The sequence below is a fragment of the Lucilia cuprina genome, chromosome 2, assembly GCF_022045245.1.
Source record: "Lucilia cuprina isolate Lc7/37 chromosome 2, ASM2204524v1, whole genome shotgun sequence".
NCBI classification, from domain to species: domain Eukaryota; kingdom Metazoa; phylum Arthropoda; class Insecta; order Diptera; family Calliphoridae; genus Lucilia; species Lucilia cuprina.
In genome coordinates, this window is record NC_060950.1 from 60,333,836 (window position 1) to 60,350,912 (window position 17,077).

Genomic DNA, 17,077 nt, shown 5'->3' on the forward strand with positions numbered 1-17,077 from the left:
TATAATACCCTCCCCACTATAGTGGTGTAGGGTATAAAAAAAGAATCAAAAAGATGTGAAATAAAAAAAATTAAATACGCAAGACATACTAAAACACTTGACATGAATGGCATAAGAAATCATAAAAAATAATGCTGCTGCTCATTTTTTATAAACTAGACCACTACAATAGAGTAGGTATTATAAACACCTGCTTATGATTGTAACACAGAGAAATAACTGAACTAAGCCTTATGATACCAGGGAAATATATACGTTATTTATTATGATAGTTCCTCAATATGTCATAACGCTTATTATAAATCGATGTAGGGTTTAATATTGTCGGTCTCCTTTGGCTGTACTTTTTTTAAAATTTTTCTCATTTTGCTCATAGTGAGAAAAACGTACGCACTTAAACTTTTAACACAAATAGAAACATGTTAACACATACACTCACTCATATGCCAACCAATACGCATACAAACTTAGAAGAATGCAGACAAGGCAGCTAGAAAACACTAGCACACAGTAAAAAATTTAACACAAATTCATAAAATGAACGAGACCAATACATACATATGAATACAAGCGTAGCAAGTTGTATAATAAATAAATGAATGTTATGTGAATGTTTTTTGCAGGAACTTCTTGTATAAGTTGAAATATTTATATGCATGAGTATTGTCCTTTATGATCCTGATATGAAAACATAGAAAAATTAAGATAGAATGTTGCTACTCATGGGAAAGCAAATAGTTGTGACTATGATCGTAGACAGAAAGCTGTGCTGATATTGATTGTCCACGTAATACATTTTTGGGGGCTCCTTGAAATACAAGAATCTGTTTAATTTGAAATGCTCAAAAAAATCCTGCCTTCTTCTATCATGTATTGTTCAAATAAATTAGAAGTATGAATCTATTAGTAACACTATTGTAATACAATAGAGCTTGAAAAATTGAAGGAAATTATTTGTAGTGACAAAAAAGTTGAAACCGCAGGACAATTACGTAATATATTTAATTCGTTGAATATTTTTCGACCTCTAGATGATAAGTAAGTTTTTGATCTTGTTAGAGCGATAACAGACTTTATTCATAATGTCCACCTCTTTCAGTTAAATTTAAAAATTAATTCAAAATTCATAATAAATCTACCTTTCAGTGTTTTTATTTAAAATATACAATTTCACTACAATTTCTTTCATCACTGTACCTTTATCTTCTAGTCTTTAAGTCAAGAAATATGTGAAAAAATTCACGTCAAGTTTTAAGTTTCATTTAAACCAAAAATAATAATAAACAATGAATATGAATATAAAGTGGGTCATAGCCGACCAGCCAGTATGTTAAAAATGGGGATTATTTAAAAAATAAAGCATTTGATTTTTAACTTTATTCAGGAATATTTTTACTTACTTTTGACAAGTTATTTATGTAGAATTTAAGAGTTTTATTAGTCTTTGTAAGTGAATTTTGATCTTCAAGTCATTTTCTAAAGGGGAGTTTGTATAGGGACAAAAATCTTCGTCCTGGTCCAAAAATTTAAATTGCGGCCTGTACCTTGCGCACAAGGTTTACATGGACAGCCAGCCAGAAGGACGGTCGGACGGACATAGCTTAATCGACTCAGTAAATGATTCTTAGCCGATTGTTATACTTTAAGGTGGGTATATAACGATTATTTTGTATGTTGCAAACATCATCACAAACCCAATATAACTTTCCTACTAAAGGTGTAGGATATAAAAACAAAAATTATATAGTAAACATAGAGTATTATCTTTATTTTTTTTGGCGTTTATGACATTTTACCAAAAATTGTCGCCTATACATAATTTTGTTTTTGCAATAAAAATTAGGAAATTTTTCAAAATGTTTAACAGTACTCAATGAAGAAAATCTTAGTATCGACCATGTTTGCACGCATTAAGACGTATGTTGTAAATTAATGCTAATTACGAAAGGTTGTACTGAATAAGGAGTTAGCTGTGAGAAGTTTAGGGAATGCTTGATTCAGTTATGGAACTGTCACCGCAGAATTAAGTTAAATAGATAGATAGATAGATAGATAGATAGATAGATAGATAGATAGATAGATAGATAGATAGATAGATAGATAGATAGATAGATAGATAGATAGATAGATAGATAGATAGATAGATAGATAGATAGATAGATAGATAGATAGATAGATAGATAGATAGATAGATAGATAGATAGATAGATAGATAGTAAGTTAGTTAGTTAGTTAGTTAATTAGTTAGTAAGTTAGTTAGTTAGTTAGTTAGTTAGTTAGTTAGTTAATTAGTTAGTAAGTTAGTTAGTTAGTTAGTTAGTTAGTTAGTTAGTTAGTTAGTTAGTTAGTTAGTTAGTTAGTTAGTTAGTTAGTTAGTTAGTTAGTTAGTTAGTTAGTTAGCTAGTTAGTTAGTTAGTTAGTAAATTAGTAAGTTAGTTAGTTAGTAAGTTAGTAAGTTAGTTAATTAGTTAGTTAGTTAGTTAGTTAGTTAATTAGTTAGTAAGTTAATTAGTTAGTTAGTTAGTTAGTTAGTTAGTTAGTTAGTTAGTTAGTTAGTTAGTTAGTTAGTTAGTTAGTTAGTTAGTAAGTTAGTTAGTTAGTTAGTTAGTTAGTTAGTTAGTTAGTTAGTTAGTTAGTTAGTTAGGTATTTATTTCTTTATTTAGTTATTTAGTTAGTTAGTTAGTTAGTTAGTTAGTTAGTTAGTTATTTAGTTATTTAGTTATTTAGTTATTTAGTTATTTAGTTATTTAGTTAGTTAGTTAGTTAGTTAGTCAGTTAGTTAAAAAGTATTAGTCAATTACTTTTTGCAAGTAATTGTTATTATAAAACTTATAGTTTTCATATAAGCGTGATTCGAATTTCGATTTTATTGCAAACTTTTTTAATGGATTAATGGTGTCTTTAACCCGTAGTTTAAAAATTGATTCTTAAAAACGAAAAAACCTCACATATACAATTGTATGTAGTATGTTGTAACAGATGTATCCATAAAAGCACTTTAACTTATTTACTAAAGTACAAAATGCAAATTATAATAACAATATTTAAACAATTAACAATAAATTATTCTACTAACTATTGCCTGTATCCTTTTTTAAATTTACTTGTATAAAGTATGCATACATGTGTATGTATGTAATTGTGCAACATTCCAAAAAAAACTTTAAACATAATAATATTATGCATAGATATATACTTACATACGGACAATTGTGTCTAAGTATATGTTACGTTATTTGTAAATGAGAATGTATCTATAAAAATACATTATGTTTTACAATAAAAAACTAAAACATTTTTGCCGTTGTTGGCTTAGAGCCAAAATAATTGAAATATTTATTACAGGATGTACATTCATAATATTGTAGGCATAACGAACATAAATTTTTTCAATACATATTGTGTTTTCTAATGAAATGCAAAAAAAAATATATACATATGAAAAAAAAAACTTCTAACAAATATAATAATTTAAATAAAAAGGAAATTGTTTATTTTATAAAAATATTTATATATATTAAATGCAGTAAGAGAGAGTGTATAAATATTTGCATAAAACTAAAACTTAATATAATATTTAAAAAATTTATTTATAAAATAATATGTAAACATTTCAAGTTATTATTATAAAGATATATTAACACTGTAATTTGTTTAAAATATAACAAAAAGAAAAATATAAGAAAATTACAAATTGTTAAAAAAAATAAAACAAAATGTGTATATGATTTTTCTATAAAAAAGCATATTTGGATATAATGTTAGCTCAAGATATTGATAAATTCGACATTTATGTCAAAATATTTGGAAGCACCTCAATAAAGTAACAAATCAAAAAATTTCATTTTAAATATTTTAAGTTTTTAGAATTCTAAATGCATTTTATATTATTTTTTTGTATGACTTGGTATATGCATATTTCTTTTTGTTGTTGTTAGTTTACTGCTACTATTTAGTTTCCTATTTTAGTTTTTTTTTTTATAAATCTCTGATAAATTCATTTCATTTACATGTGTTGAAAGTAAAACCTCTAAAATAAACCTCAGCTGTTATTTGAAAATGTAAATAAATAATTTATGCACAGGCTTGAACAATGAACAAAGGTGTGGTAACAATACTAAACAGCATATATAGGGTTAAGCTAAAAATAAAAAAAATAAAATCTTTATTTTTCGTTATTTTTATTAAAAATTTTATCTAAAATTTTAAAGTTATTTGTCCAACTCACAATCGGTGTTGTACAGTTGTATCGTAGTATGTCGTAATTTTGAATTTATGTTGATATTTGTAACGCACAATAATATTGGTCCTATACCACCCTTAAAGTAAACCAATCGGCTCAGAATCGTTTTCGTTTGAGTCGATTAAGCTATGTCCGTCTGTCCGTATGTCCGTCCATCCATGTAAACCTTGTAATCAAACTACAGTTCGCAATTTTGAAGATAATTCATTGAAATTTAGTACATGACATTATATTGCCCCAATTGTTAAGATCGGTCCATTATTTCACATTATATTCGTTTACAGGTGTAGGGTGTTATATGGTCGGCCTCGACCAACTATAACTTCTTATTTGTTTTTGTTTAAGTTATTTATCCTATTCACAATCGGTGTTGTACGGTTATATAGTAGTATATCGTAATTTTTTTATAAGTAATTACTGATTTGTTTTTGTTTCGAAAAAAGTTATTTGAAAATACTTTTACAACTTACAACGAATGTTTGTGAATTGATCAATTGTTATTTTTAAAATATTATTACTAGTTTTTATATTGATTTAAAAAATCTACAATTTTTTCCTTAAAAGTATTAAAACACCATTTAGGCTTTTTTTCTTTGTTGCCTTAAAACTATAGTTGTTTGTTAAAATTCAAGTACAAATACGTATAGTGTTTTCTTTTTTTTAACAAATAAAAACCAAATCTGATTTTTCTAAATCGATATGCATTGCAAATGAAGTTGTAACAAACCTTGGCAAAAAACAACAATAGTTTGTGCAGCATGTTTAGGTACATTGAAACATACATACATATATACATTCATGCATATGTATATATGCAGCATATATGTATAGTTTGTGCAAACAGTGGTTGGAATAGTGCAAATCATGGATATTTAATTTGAAATGAATTCTATACATGATGAAGGAATAATGAAATTTTTTTCTTAGAAATCTTATCAAATATTTGTTCGGTAAATTTTGTTAAATATCAATAGATTAATGAATCATGCTATCGCCTTAAAGAGCAAACAATCAATGAACATTTGCCGTGTTCGTCTTATTTCACTCCACAGGGTGACAGTACTATCGATCAATGTACTAACACTTTGCTCGAGTACTCGAGATAACTAAGCTATGACCATTGCTAAGCTTCAGAGATCCAAAATCATCTTACTCACAGAAAACACACTGCGCTAAATGTGGTATGAATAGAGAAAACCGAGATCATACCTGGACAAGGAACAAAATTTAATTGCATCACTTGCATAAGATACCTTTTATCCTTTGCCACTCACTTTTATTTGGCACATTCATATAAGTAGAATAACATCCGATACTCTACACCATCCTTTATCGTATACACCTAACACAAACTTATTTTCTACGCTTAGTTGGAAAACAACAAGAGAATGTCGAGAGTTTTACCTGAGTACCTGGTATGATGCCCTATCCCATGGTGGTCTTTTTCATCTACTTGGTAGACTTGACAACGGTCTACCATCGCCCCTTTATCCTTCAATGAAGAACTCAGGTGACAATTTTTGTACATTGGATTTGACCGGTCCATGTACAAGCACTTTGCTGAAGTACTCGAGCTATCTAATTTCTTGACAATTGGATGGACTCTTTTGATTTAGCAACAGCACCTAGAGACGTAACCGGTAGACCGAAGTACGATCATCAATAAGCCGTAGACATTGTTCTTACATACAGGGACACTCTGTGGTAATTCTGATATGAACAGAGTAAACCCTGTACATATCTGGACAAGGAAGGAAAATTCAATGGTATCAAATATTTATAATACCTTTCATCCATCATCATTCAACCCAGCACACATCTCATTTATACGACACATTCATAAGAGAAAAACACAGCCACTACGTGGATCCCGAAGGAACCTTAACCAACTGACCAGTCAGGACATAGTTCTGCGGGCAACTGGCCACCCGTAGTACCAGATTATGCGGTGACTGGTCTAATCTCTTTCAATCTTTGCAAGGACTAAGCCAGACAGTAGACTGTAACCAATTTTTAGTCCCTGCCAGACTAGAGATATTGGCCACCTCTTTATACCCCGGAATTGCAATAACATCAAGTTGGACGCTTCACCAAGGTGACATGTCCCCGGGGAAGTTGGAAAACAACAGTATCGAACTCCTGAATTAAAGATATTACATTGCATCATTCTTTAAACCGACATTTACTGCTAATTTGAATTTGAACCACTGCCACAACGTGATTATACATGAACAAGTAAAGAACAATTGTATCACTTGTATAAGATATCGTTTATATTTCGTCATTTATTCATTCTCGACACACTAATAGAAACAACATCCGATAGCCTCCAACCATCCTGCATCATATGCAGTCAACATCAAATCATTTCCAATGCTTAGTCTCACAGGCAATGCTCTGTAGCCTATTTGTTGTCTCGGCAAAATCTCCGAACTTATTCTGAATTATAGACAATGCATTCTGAATTATAGACAATTACTTCAACAAGAGCAGAAGGAAAACCCTCTTCAAGAGAAGAAAGTGTGAGGTGAGTACGTAATATAAGTCAATATACAGGATTACGGTTTCAACTGTACAAAATTTTGTAGAGAGAAAATTGTGTATAGAAATTGTGGATAGTTCATTGAAATATTTGAGCTCAAGAGTATAGTTAATAAGTTTTACTGGAATCTTCATATAACATGTTGACGATGAAGACATCAACTCCTAAATATGTACTTACATAACCCACTTTGTACAGCTCTCCATGCACTGAAAAGAAAGGATCTCCTAACAGGCGCCTGGATCAGCAATTTTATCCGAAAAAAAAACAATTGATTGCATTGATGATTTACAGATAGCAAGTTCAGCATTGTTGGACGTAGTTTTTCGCAGGAACTTTTTGAACTCTTTCCAGCGGTTATCAGCATATAAAATACTTGCATGCATTACAATAAGATGGTTAATGAAAGGACCCATATGGTCTTTATAAAAAAGTCGTTAAAAGGTAAAAGGCTATTGCCAAAATCAAAAACATTTGGGATATATTTCAAGTGGTATATAGGCAGACAGACATCCACTTTCTGGAAAAAGCCTCTGTAACTTTCAAATACACGTAAATATAAAAATGTAAAATCAATCTTTAAAATTACCAATCATTCAATTAATCAATAAAACATAAAATCATAATTAACTAATATGTTTCTTTTTCTTGTAAAGATTTCCTGTTTGTCATCTCTACAAATTTGTCCAATTCACAATCGGTGTTGTACGGTTGTATCGTAGTATGTTATAATTCTTTTATTGTTTCAAAGAATTTTCGATACCACAACGATTGTGAATTTAACAAATTTTTATTTCCCATTGCCATTATTAAATGTTATAAATATTAAATTACAATTAATTTTCTTAGAATTGTAATTTAATATTTATATAATTTTGCCATTTCACAGTGCACAAACATATGCTTGTTAGCAGTTCATTTAAAATTAATATGTCAGATTAGTGGGTTAGATTTGCAACAAAGTGGCGTTGATGTATTAAATAAATATGCTAAATTAAGTTTATATACTTAAATTATACCTTAATTATATATACAAGTTTGTTCTATAAAATAAACATATAAACAAGCTAACATCTTTAAATATTGATATTGTAAAAACAAGTATTTTTATATACATAAATATATAGCAATATAAATATGTATATACGTATGTAAATTAGCAATAAATTAAAACATAAGTGAAAGCTTTAGAAAAAAACCTTGTGTAAATAGTTGCTAAATTTTAAATAAAAGTGAATTTATGGAATTTAAGTTATATAATTGGAGTTTAAAACATTTTCAATTGACGTTAAAATTTTGGGTAATAAGCAAGTGTGTTTGCATAGCAAATGCGTTGTTCCCCCAAAATTGCTGCAGTTCCCACCGATTTAGTTCATTCTACAATACCATTTCTCAAAATTTTTGTTCTAACCTCAATGATTGGTAAGCTGGATCAAAGGATAAAAGGATCCTTTTTAAAATTTTTATGATTTTTTCACATTTTAGGCAAATAAACCAAATGCAAATTTAGTATCATATGAAAGGGACTTTGGAGACGATCTCAATTACATAACATAAATTTGTATATGTTATTGTTTAAATTATTTTGCAATGTTTTGCTAGCGTGCACAGCCTTCGATCAATTTTAATAAAATTTTATTTAGATTGAATTTTGGACAACGGAAAAAACCATTTCAGCAGATTTTATTGATTATTATTGAGTATTAATGTAATAAATCAGAAAATTTTAGAAAAATTTGTAAATTTCGATTACTTTTACTATAACACAAACATTTCTTATAGGCCATTGAAAGCGTCTCTGAAGGACCTTTTCTTATAACACTAACATTTAATATCTTTCCTTTTGAAGATATGTAAAAAAATTCTCTCTCTATTATATAATCAATTAAACTTACATTTTACTCGGGAACATCGATACCTAATTTCTTCTCACTACAAACTGGGCAACTCTCATGTATATCCTTTAAAGTGGTTAAAAAGTTTAAATGAAATAATTTTCTAAAAATCCGCTTTTGTAAAAAGGATTAGACTTCCTACGTACCTACCTACCTAACTAATTAACTAACTAACAAATTAGCTAACTAACTAACTAACTAATTAACTAACTAACTAGACATTTTGACCTCTATTCATAAAATTTTGTGAAGAGAATTTGGTTTGTATGAAAATTAGTTTAGTCATATTACGTCGCCATTTTTATAACAGTTATTAGTATTATGTCAGTTTTTCGGGGGTCAATTGTGTGGGGGCCATGCGAAAACGTAGACCGAAGTTAACTATTTTCAAAAGGCTTCGTCGACAGTACCAAAAAAGGTCATGTGCCAAATTGCATTGCATTATCTTCAAAATTTAATTACAATGTTCGCAAGCACTATTCGGGGGTACAGTTGTATGGAGGCTTCGTCTCTGGGGCAATAGAATATCATGTACCAAATTTCATTGAATTATCTTCAATATTGCGACCTGTAGTTTGACAGACGGACGGACATAGCGAAATCGTCTCAGAAAATGATTCTGGGCCGATTGATATATTTTAAAGTGGGTATAGGACCAATATTATTGTGTGTTACAAACAGCAGCACAAAGCCAATATACCCTTCCCACTAAAGTGGTGTAGGGTATAATACGCCTTCCCCGTAGGAACATTTTAACGCCCTAGTTCTTTTCGTTCGGACTCTATCGTGCTATAAACAAACAGACTGTCAGACATATAGGACATGGCTAGAACGTCTGAGAAATCAATATATATGATATGTTGTCTACTTAAAACTCTTTCCGAATTTAATCATTCTTTTTCCTAAAATATATATATTAATGAAAAATGCCGTCAGTTATTTATAAATTATAAAATTGTTAATTAAAAAATTTTTCATAACAATTTGGTTTTGTTTTTTTTTTTTCGAAAAAAAATTGTTCTAATTCATCAAACTATTTGGTTGAAAAAGTAATACTACAACTAAACAAATACTATTTTGAGTAGTACAAAAAAATTAACTTCAATAAATTGAAAACAAAATAACGTATAATTTTATTTATGTACACAAATAATGATAATAATCAGCAACAAATATGAATTGACAATATTTTAACCATAAATATTCGTACAATTGTCCATACATACCACCCAAAAATGAAAAAAAACAGGAGGACTTCATTCCACACGACCAAACGCTTGTCAATTATAATCAACTATGCGTTAGAGGTTAAAAACAATTGTTAAAAAGCATTTTGAAAAGCCTGTAAACAGCAACAACAACAACAACTAAAACAAAAACAGCAGAGGCAGGAGCAGGAGCAACAAAAGAAGAAAATGTTCATGTTATATTGTGTTGGAATTGTTAAAACGCACGCACCCATCTTAATTAATTTAACACGAAATCAGTCAACCGATAATAGACAAAATGATCTACTCGTGTTCACAACTAAAACAAAATGGCTTTATTACATGCAACTAAACAATTTTCAATGAATTTTATATAACTGCGTATTTTTAGGACTAATCGTAGGCGACTGTATGTTCAGCTAAAGTTTATATTCCAAGGATCTGTTTACATTGAATTACAATTAGAGTTGAAAATTGATTTTATTAATCTGTAAAAATATTAAAATATTTTATTAACTTAGACTATGTTTTGCAATGTTATCTTTATCTACATAATTTACTAATATAGGGCATTTAAAAATTCGTATAATTCTTACAAAATGTCCTTTGACTTTTGCTGTTGTGTTGTGTGCTGCTGCCACCGCCTCGTCTATTTATTGTTGTTTTATTTGAACGCACTGATTAGAATTCCAATGTGACAATTTATTATTACTATAATGGTAAATTATCTTATGGATGACCTGACAAATGATAGAGGCGGAATGAATTGATTAACGAAACGTTTATTTTTATTTTGTCAAACTTAAAAAAAAAAAACTAACTCACAGTGATGAATGAAATTAAGGTGGTTTGCTTACAACTGCAAGAATTTCAAAAATGTTGAAACATTTACTCATTCCCAATAAAATTACACTCTCGTGACTCTCGTCCAACTTTACGCAGTGTTGTCATTTGAATTTAAGGTTTAACAAAGCAATAAAATATAAGACAAGTTAATAAAAACTAAATGTTTGTGTAAGATTTTGGATTTTTATGACTTTAACTATAAAATGGGTTGAGAATTTTTTTTAAATTGAATTTTCTTTTAAAGGTCTAGGAGTATGTCATAAAAAAATCTATTAATTTTTGGATTTTGGGGCAATGATTTCAGGGGAAATAATTGTGAGAGTCTATTTATTGCTGCAAGTAACCCCTATATTAGAGCCACAACTACACCACTATAGTGGAGAGGGCATTATGTGTTTGTGCTGATATTTATAATAAAAATTATACCAATCAGCTCACCTACTCTTTCTGAGTCAATTAAGCTATGTCCGTCTGTCTGTCAGTCTTGCCCCCGGGGGCTGTTACATTGATAAAATCTCCACCTTGGTGTTATTGCAATATCAATTAAGCTATGTCCGTCTGTCTCTCCGTCTTGCCCCCGGGGGCTATTACCTTGATGAAATCTCCACCTTTTTCTTTTTGCAATATCGGAGAAAAGAGGTGCTACCAAAACCTCTAGTCTGCCGGGAATATAAAATGGTAATGTCAAATGTATAATCGGTTTCCCCTTGGAATGATTTAGTATGACTTCTAGCCAGAGAAAATCTGGTACTACAGGTGGCCAGTTGGTTGATGTTTCATTGAAATCCACGTTGTTGCTGTGGTTTAATACCCAAAATCGCAGGGAGAGACTGTTGGTTTAAAGACCTAATGAGTTGGATAATTCTCTCTTCGAACAGGTCTGCTTAAAAAGCCGAATATGCTGGATTCCTGAACCCGATCGGTATTTTTAACCGGTCGCGTAGTGGGACTTCGCTATATGCTGGGGAATTGTCAGGTTAATATTCAATGGTTGCCTGTCATTCTGTAGAGTGATCTTTATGATCATGGGAATGAAACTTATGCAAAATTGGTGAAAGATCGCAAAAATCTCCATATATTGGATATGAGTAGTGATTTATTATGCCTTTTTACGCTTCGGGGGAGTTCTTCGATGCTGTTGCCATCTCAAGAGGATATATTGATACATGTTACGCGACTTGAGGGCAATTATTGAAATCTATTGACTTTGGAAATTTCTACATCCATTGTCACACAGATCACTTCATAAAAGAGGGATCCGAATTCATTTTGTTGGGTATTTCGGACTATCAAATATCTCTTTAGGTGCTGCTAACGAAACAACAGGACCATCGCAGTAGTGTGGTTGCGCGGGCTTAAGCGAGGTTGAGGAATGTACTGGAATGGGTCATATGATGATAGTGATTGTATCTTAAATTATTCAAACTTTCATGGCATCATAAAGGTGGTCACCTTCCGGTATATTCGCAAGATTGATATCACCTAATGTTGGGGTTCGTCTCCCCTTCTATTGAGGCTTGAGCCTATGCTGCCTGTCATTCTGTAACGGTGCTGCTATGGCAAGGGATTAGATAGTTCCAGTACTTCAGCAAAGTGCTTGTAAATGGACCAACACATCTATGTACAAAAACTCATTCTGATTCATTGAAGAATTCAGAGGCGTGTGGTAGACCGCAGTGGTTTAAAAAGATCACCGTGAAAGAAGACCATCGAAGCAGGTGTTTACCTTAATCGCTCGAAATTCGTTGTCCGTTCGTCTTCCCCCGGGGGCTTGTTACCTTGGCGAGACCTCCGCCTTGGTGTTATTGCAATTCCGGGGTGTAAAGAGGTGGCCAATACCTCCAATCTGACCGGGATTTAAAAATTGGTTACAGTCTACTGCTTGGCTTAGTCAGATAGATATCGAACTGCCTAGAAAAATAGAGGAAAATAGATTTTTTATATAGACAGACAGACAGACGATCGGACAGACGGACATAGCTAAATAGACTCAGAATTTGATAACGACCCAGAATATATATTCTTTGTTTGGTCTCAGATGTATATTTCTTTGTATTATACTCGGAATGACAAATGGTGGTGGAAAGAATTTTTTCCAATATTCATTGCTTACTTACCGGCTAGGTAAAGATTTTGCTGGGTTATAAGAGACTTGATTTGATACCATTTAAATTCTTATGTATCTATTTTTAAAATTCAATAAATAAAATCTAAAAACTAATTCAAAAGTTTTCTATTGTTGTATTGATATTTATAATTTCTCTTTTTTTATATACTTCACATTTTATTATGCGGTTAGTTGAGCAAAATTTTTTTCTATTTGTTACATGCCAAAATTTATTAGAGTATTTTATTTTGGTTTACGGGTAAATGTTACTAAATATTGTGGAAAATTTAACAAACAACAAAAATTATTTTTAACATTTCAAATAAAATTTATTGGGAATTAAAAACAGACACAAACTCACATAGATTTGGTATGAAAATAGTTTAGTGCATTTAATTAAATGGAATAGAGAATAAAATTGAACATTTTAAAGTGCGTATAGTTGTGTTAATATGTAGAGTACATAATTATATTGGGTTTGGGCTGATGTTTGTAAAGCACATTAATATTGGTCCTTTACCCTCTTTAAGTATACCAATCGGCTTAGAATGATTGTCTGTGTCGATTTAGCTATGTCTGTCTATCCGTCCGTCTGTCCATGTAAACCTTGTAATCAAACTACAGTTCGCAATATTGAAGATAATTCAATGAAATTCTATACATGATCTTTTATAGTCTGAGTGATGAATGAAAATGAGGGCTGAGTGATGAATGAAAATAGGGCTTGTAGACCATGTAATCAAACTACAGGTCGCAATTTTTTGGAGATAATTCAATGAAATTTGGCACATGGTCTTCTGTGATACCAGAGACGAAGCCTATTGACAATGGTTAACATCGGTTGATTTGTTCACCTAGCCCCCATACAACTGAACCCTCGAATAGGGCTTTTAAGTTCATAACTATGTTTAATATACACAGGTTTGGGGAATTATATGGTCGACCTTGTCCGACTAAAATTTTTTACTTGTTAAATATTTAATTTCGGTAAAACAAATATTTTGGGATGAATTTGTAACAAGCTAAAGCTGCAATTAGAAGAAAATTATTTAAGGTCAGACAGACTAGTTACTATGTAATGACTATTTAAAGTTTTTGAATTTAATTTGACTTATTTATCAATGAAATGAATATAAAATTATCATTAAAAATTATTTTTTATATATTTCTCCTAAAGTTTCTTATTTAAGAGAAAATATATCACATAAATAGTCCTTACCCTTTTAAGTAAAATAAGTTGCATTGCTGGGGAAAAATATATGTATATAAAAATATATAAAAATAATAAAATAAATTTTAATATGTGCTTTTAAGCACATAATTGGAAAAATTTTTGTAAAATATTTGCAAATATAGGTACAACACCTGTGTACCTTAGTAGTTTTCTGGTATGTAGGTATGTGTATGTATATTATTTTAATATAAAATAAAAATATTTTTTTCTGTTCAGTAATGTTTGTTACCAGGTAACATTTAAAAGCGTTTTTATTTTCATTTAGTTTTGTTTCTTTTTTGTTTTCTACAACACATTACCTCCATTTACTCATTCATATGTTTCATTTCATTTATCCTTATTACAAAAATAATATTTTATTTCTATGGAAATTTATTTGCTTTTTATGTTACATTTTTACAATTTTTTTTTTTCATTACATTTTCCTCGTACTAGTTAGCATTCGAAGTTGTAGCATATGAGTATTTTAATTTCAACTGTAATCTGCATAAAATATAAGCAAATACATCAAAGGATGTTTTACTTTGGCTTTTGGATTTTATACAAAAGTTGGCACTCAGAAAAATGTGTTATGAGTCCACAAAAAAACTATAATGATCAGTATGAGTGTGAAGCAGTGATACAGAAAAATGCTATTGCCTTTGTTGATAACAGTAAAAGGTAAAAAAGGAAGGTATTCTTAACAAAATACGAACCAAAAAAAGTTGTAATAAACTTTAAAGTTTATATCCGTTTCCTTTAGTTCCTGGTACTGAGCAACTTATGATGTATATGTGAAGCACAAGGTGGCCAGTAGATGCTGATTTCGTTCTGAGTAAATTAAAATCAAAAACTCCATTTTCATTCTTTATCTTTGAAATGGAAGCACAATATTTCGTGACCTAAGATTATATCAAATTAAGAAGACACCACTTACTAATTACTTCACGACCCTTAAGTAAGATCCGGGCAATGTAAGTTTATAAAGTCTTCGAAAAATAAAGAAATTAGATGATTGGGGAAGTCTGCTCCAGTCTATGACTCAAAATTTTCTCTAAACTTCAGTATTTCTATAGGAACTTAAATTTATCAACTAAATTTGATTATGATCGATCGATAACTAATCGGTTTCTTCAGAAAATGACACATTCATTAGGTAGACGCGTAGGGTAAGGCCCACCGAACCTCACATTCTTCCCGTACCATATACAATTAATACCAACTCATTTTCAATGCTTAGTCCTACAGTCACTCGACTGCGGGGTATCTGTTGATTTCGGCAACAGCACCGAACTTATCCCGAAATATTGACTAATATTATGCATCAGTCCAACTTAGGACTATGTCCTGGCTGGTCAGTTGCAATCTATGCAAGGACTAAGCCAAACAGTAGACTGTAACCAATTTTTCAATCCCGGTCAGGTTGGAGGTATTGGCCACCTCTTTATACCCCGGGATTGCAATAACACCAAGGAGGAGGTCTCGCCAAGGTAACATGACCCCCGGGGGGAAGAGGAAGATAAGAGTACAACGATTCAACAAAAAATTCATTCAACATTGTTTCATTAAAAGAAAGTGTACAATGTCCCAAATGCAGCATTTAGAGAAAAGTTTTACGTTTAGACGAGAATACTCCGATTAGCGATTTAATAGAAGCTAGTCAATCAGTATACATTCTGGTAAACCCTTTGATGCCCTCTTAATCGCCGATATTTTAGTTTAAAAGATGCTTCAAATGTCCAATTGTACCCTGACTCTTAAAAAAGCTGTAATTTAAGCCTGAAGGATGCTACAATCGGCATTGATTCTAAATGGGTTATTAGTTTAAAATTCTCTCTTTTCTTGGATCTATTATAAAAGTCATGGAAATAAAATAATTATTAGGACTGCTTGTGTAGAGAAGATTAAGGAGTATAACCCCCACATGCACAAAACTAAACAGCTAGACTTTTTATGGATATGACTTCTCCACACACTTTATTTTGACGTATATTGATAATTTTTGATGAAAAATTAAAAAAGTGTTTTCAAAGGATAATATCCTTTTTAGCATGTATTAACATCAAATTCTAAAAACTAACTTATTTTTCTTTAGAAATAACCTCTTTCTGTAGCTGTGAACTCATATCGAGAAAAATGTAAAAAGAATATTGGGACCCCTGTGTCCCGTATAGGTGGAAAAGTTAAGTGTTTAGCAGTAGAGAATCAATGCATGAAGGTAACATTTTCAAGTCATACTTAATCTGAAAGCAAATTGCTATTTTATTGCCAAGAAAATCCATTGGTATGCAATTATACAAGACTACTTCTTAATCCTTTCACGCACAAAATTTAACCGCTGATACATTGATCATCACCTCTATTTTATTAAGTAGGGTAGAAGGGGGATCATCTGCCAATAGCGAATAACTTGAAAACTGAGTAATCGATTTTATCGCATTATCAAATTTTGTTTTCGTTTATCGATAATTACCATCCCTGAAAATTGGAAACATTAACTTCACATATTATTGGAGGCAGACATGATTAATTGTTTTTCAAAGGGCTATGAAAATATTTCACTGTGCTAACTTTTTTAATTTTTGTAATAGAAAAAATATATTGATCAGTATTAGAATGTCAACAATAGTATTGTCCACTATTGTTGACATTAATAATATTTTCGATAAAATAATTTGAAGCCCGAAAAAAATTGAAAATAAACCCCAGAACTGCTTGTGATGTAGAACAAAATTTGGTTAAAATATAGAAAAAATTAGTAATAATTTGTTAAAAATTTTTTTTGTTAAGTTTTGTTTTATTTTACTAATGACAAATCTGCTTCATCCCCTTGGCGCATTTACCCCATGGATGGGGCGGTATCGCCGTTTTTGGTCAGTGCGGAAAAGTTAAAAAAATATGTACATGAGGATGACTTAAGAAAGATTGAAAGGAATAAAACTAAAGCCCACATATCTAAGTACCCGAATCAAGAAAAAAATTGTGGTTTTAATTTGAGGCCGCCTCAAAAAAAAAAAAAAAA